Source organism: Desmodus rotundus, chromosome 2, assembly GCF_022682495.2.
Source record: "Desmodus rotundus isolate HL8 chromosome 2, HLdesRot8A.1, whole genome shotgun sequence".
In the NCBI taxonomy this organism is placed as follows: Eukaryota; Metazoa; Chordata; class Mammalia; order Chiroptera; family Phyllostomidae; genus Desmodus; species Desmodus rotundus.
The window spans coordinates 56131010-56136034 of NC_071388.1; the positions used below are offsets into that span (position 1 = coordinate 56131010).

The 5025-nt window shown below is 35.4% G+C and overlaps 1 pseudogene; it reads right to left on the reverse strand.

The window, feature by feature from the left end:
• Positions 1 to 4312: 4312 nt before the first annotated feature.
• LOC112300908 (splicing factor 3B subunit 5-like) lies at positions 4313 to 4578 on the reverse strand (annotated as a pseudogene).
• Positions 4579 to 5025: the final 447 nt, after the last annotated feature.

The following is a 5025-nucleotide window of genomic DNA, read 5'->3' on the forward strand; positions in this document are numbered from 1 at the left end:
GGGAATGGGGAATGAGGCTGAAAATTCTTGACTTCTAATCATGGCTTGGTTTTTTCAGTGACCAACCATAATTCCAGAGCCATCCAGGAGCTCACCCAGAGTCACCTCAATAGAACAAAAGACATTCCTGTCACTCATAAAATTACAAGAGTTCTGGGAGCATTGTATCAGTAACCGGAGTCCAAGGCCAAATATTAGAAAAAAAGATGCTTCTTGCATTTTTATCAAATTATAAGGATTTTATAATTATAAGGAAATTATAAGGGTTTCAGTAGTTCTTTACAGGAACCAGGGACAGAAATCAATATCTATTTTTCTGCCATCTCATACCAAGGAAATAATTTATTAAATGAAATTATCTAGTGATATTAAAAATATAATAATGCAATTCAAGAGCATTCAAAATAATATATACTTATATTCTTTTAATGACAGGTAGAGTTTTATTATAATTTGCTTGTTTAACATAAATTAGTTTTTGTTTAGGTTACTCTTCAATGTCATTTCTCATGCTCTTCTGTAAATTAGGCCAGAATGCCTTTTTAAAATAGTGAACATTCATGTCCAGGAGTCTCCCTCTAGGAGGTGCGGAGGGCGTGGATGTGGACCGTAACATGCATCCATGTGGTCAGCTACTGAGAGTTGATGGAAACTGTGCCTGCAACCTCCCGTCTTGGCACATCTGTAAACTTCTCTACAAATGGATGACGCAAGGATGGTGGGCTTTCCAGGAGTCTTGTTGCTCTCTTTACTCTGTGACTTTTATAAAATTATGGACTAGAGAAAGATTGGACCTGAGATTGACCAGATTAGTCTCCAAAGTTGATTGATGAATTGTGAAAAATTTGTTAGGAACTCTTCATACAAGTTATAAGGGGAATGGATTAACTACCAGGCAATAAATTTTGAGGAGTTGTATATTTTTGTTTTTTAATATATCTATAATGTTAATAACTTTGCTTTTGATAACCAACTTGGAGATGAATATATTAGCAAAATAGACATGATATTCTGTTTAAATCACAGCTTTAATAAATTTTAATGAAAAGCACCAATTGACATTAATTAGGGACAGAACCATTTTTTCCAATAATGATTAATTCTTTACCACAAAATTTTTAATCAAACAGATTTTTTAGAGAGGTAAACCAGATGCCATGATTTAAAATGGTTAAGAATAAAGGAATTCCCTGACTACAGTAGACTTACTTTTGGTTAGTTTTAGTATACACAACAAAATGCCATTTGATATACATACAGATAGTTTCGAGAAGATTTAAAATTGACAATTAAGAATATAAACATTCAACTCAGTTTTTGATTCATCTGGTTTTCAGTAAAGAGAGAGCAGAGACATAAGCCATTCCATGTTGTGGTAGAAGTATTTTCCAGTGGGTTTTTCTACTTTAATAGAAGGTATCTGACATGTATTTTTGGATGTGGGAGAAATGGAGCACATAACAATACAAGTCTTTGTAATCTTTGTTTCTTTCTAATGGAAACACCCAGAGTGCCTCCAATAAAATCTGCCTTCCTAGCCAAAATTTGGTCAGATTTTGATGAAAAGGATTTTCCCAGAGTGGGACTAGTAGCACTCAAATTACAGTAATTTATTAGAATTTTATCCTATAAGACACATAAAATTATTTTCCAGCACTACATTTATTTCCCTCATCTCTTCCTTTGCCAACTATGAATCATGTAAGTTTTCAAAGCATAAATAGTATTCTGCCTAGGAATAATTGGATGACCACATAGCTGGGTTTTGTATTTTTGGAACCATTATGACATGGTTCCAAAGAAATCAATTTTTCCAGAGTCTTATTCTGAGTAACTGGACTGATGTTCACTGAAAAAACAAACCATCTTATTTATACAAAACAACAATATAGTCATTATGTAAATGAAACTAGTGAAATATAGTTAGTCAAATTATCTTCTACTACTTTTTAGTGACATTCAACATTGCAAACCTATCTTTTCTTTAAGTACAAACGTATCACTCTGAATTAGGAAAATTTCTGTTTAAATAATTTTTTTGAATCCAAGAACAAACAAATAAATAATATCCCCTGGATTTAAGATTTCATGAAACTGGCAGTAATCTCATTACAAGTCCAGGTTTTGTTTATTTGCTTATTTATCCATTTGTATGTTGATAGTCATTTGACCTTTTTCTGACTCTCTTGGCTATTATGAATCATGATGCTATGAATATGGTATTGTGGTGATGGTTATACACCTCTGTAAACTGAGTAAAATAATTGGTTTGCACACTTAAAATGGGGAGATTTAAGTAATAAATCAATAAATTCATTATTAAAGGCTAGTTTTAAATACATCTAGATTATATGGCCCTAATTGACTATTTACAAGATTTCAAGGAAACTTCCTTGCCCAAGAATATCTTGCTCACTTAACTTTGTTAATGTCTGATATTTCACCATTAGAGACTTACTTAGATTATAAACTTGACCATACTTCAAATGCTACTGTGAGGGATAACACATGAAAGTTAGTATCTTTGTTGTGGGAGGCACAAACCAGTGATCTGTGAATGAATTAAAAATGCATAAATGGATATAGTCCAAAGAATAACTTTGTAGGATGCTGATAAGAACAGAACATGAAAGGGATGTTATAAAGGTCCAGAGCAGGGGAACTTCTCAGGAAGAGAAGATGTAGATTTGGTACCACCTAAGAGGTATTGGGGCAACAGAAGGATATTAGAATCCCTGGGGAGGGTATACCAACTGGTAGAGAAAACATTAAAAAATATGGTGAAAAGTTGGTCTCTTTTCAGAACTTTGCCCTGCTTTATAATGTAACTTAAACTTTTTCCTGGGTATTTAAATCACAGCGCTTAGATGTGTAGACATTTACAAAAGAGTAACGGAGTCTCACAGTAAAACGGTGGGCTCTGCCAGCCTATGGTGATGGTCAGATTCAAAGAACCAAAGAGATGCAAACTGATTCCTGTAACATCACGGAGAAAGCTAGCTATTGGGTAATCTGAGCAAAAGGGTCCAGAATGTCTCAATAAAAAATAATATCTTCGTGAATTTTTGGGCTTTTTACTACATGTTTGAGTTCATAAGGGTGTTTATTGATTGAAAATGGGACAAATATTCTAATAGAATATTTTTTTGATGGTATAATAAATTATGTCCCAAATGACAGTGTTTCTGATGACATCTGTTATTGCTGATTGTGAAGTTTTTTTAAGGCCAAAATTTCTGTTCAGGCTAGTTTTTCATGATGAAGTTGCCTTCTATAGCTACCTGTCTTGTAATAGATTATTTCCTCCCAGCACAAAGAAAATCATCTCTAAATACAAGCTGCAAGCCTAAAGTCACTGGGTAACTCTTTCTAGTCTTGTATAGTCAACACATTTTTGTTATGATTAATAATTTTAAAGCAAGCATGAGAGATTGTAGTGGACAGAGAATTACTTTTTTTAACAAGTCTCTCTGTTATTATTTCATTGTAGCAAAACAAGGATGGGGCCAGTAGATGAGTTATTCATGTAATTCAGGAAAGAAATGTCACTCTACTCCCTGGACCCCTACAGAGTTCCACAGATTTACCAAAATATTTTGTAGATTTCTATTTCTTTAACTTAAAAATATGGAAGGCTGGATGAAATGGATAGGTCTCCTTCAAAAGTCAAAAAAAATTCAATTTCATTGCTCAGCATGTAACATTTTTTCTTCTGTGTTTCAAATTATGTTGTGCAAGTATATCTCTGTGTCTTTTTCATACAAAACTTAGTATTGTACATTGAAAACCATCATACAATAGGAGCATTCAGCTTCCTATGATTATGCTTTCATATTTAAAATAACTTTGTTATATATCTGATAAAATGCTTCTATGAGAAGTGTCTGAGATTTTGCTGCGTATGCTTTTTTTTCTAGAATTTTTATGGTTTTGGATCTAACATTTAAGTCTCTTTTAGAAAACTTCTGAACTTTATGGAAAAAAATCAACAATGACAATCAGCCAGAAATGAGCCCCCAAATGCATCTCACCCCATACATTCTCCCCTAATGCTGGCTGGCTTTAGGGTCTCCAGTGTCACAGTTCTCACATGTTCTGACCTTTCCCCAGCACTGTGTTCTGAAGGCTCCACATGAAGGCAAGCCAGGCGAGAAGCCCAGAGTAAGTAAAGCACTTCCGCACAGGGAAAGCACGAGAAGAAGCAGCCATGGAGCACCAGTCTACTTGGGGCAGGAACACGCAGGAATGATGGCAAACAGGAGGATCGCAGGAGGGACTGGTGCTCTCCCACAAAGTGCAGACAAGGTGGAGCTCAGTTCTCCTCAGGCTTGTTGGCTGGCAGTCCGCAAGGCTGCATCATCTTATTCATCAAGTTGGAGTGAAACTCGAGCTTCGCTCTTATTCTCTGTAATGGCAAAGTAGCTGAGAAGGTCAAAATGTCCCATGGAGGAGCAATAGGAATCATGGAGCTGGTTCACCAGCCATTCCTACTTGGTGGTGGTGGCATGTCCAGTGCCGATGTATTTGGACTACAAGTGCTCCATCTAGCTGGCTGTGGATGGTGTAGCAGTCTGTCATCTCACCACTTTCCCTGTTACTCTCAGGCCACAGGTGAGGATGAGAAGGAGATGCTCTATAATTTCACACCAGGGAGGGACCACTACCCTAAAATTTAAGTCTTTGATTGATTTTGAATTTATTCTTTTGTGTGGTATAAGAAGGTGGTCTAGTTTCATTTTAATGTATGTATCAGTCCAATTTTCACAACACTGTTTATTGAATAAACTATCTTTAACCCATTGTATGTGCTTGTTATCTGTTGAATATTAATTGACTATAAAGGTGTGGGTTTTTTTCTGGGCTCTTTATTCTATTCCATTGATCTTTGTGTCTGTTTTGATGCCAGCACCAGACCATTCTTATTACTATGGTTTCGTAATATAGTTTGATATTAGGTAGTGGGATTCCTCCAACTTTGTTCTTCTTTATCAGGATTGCTGTTTGTATGCAGGGCCATTTGTGCCT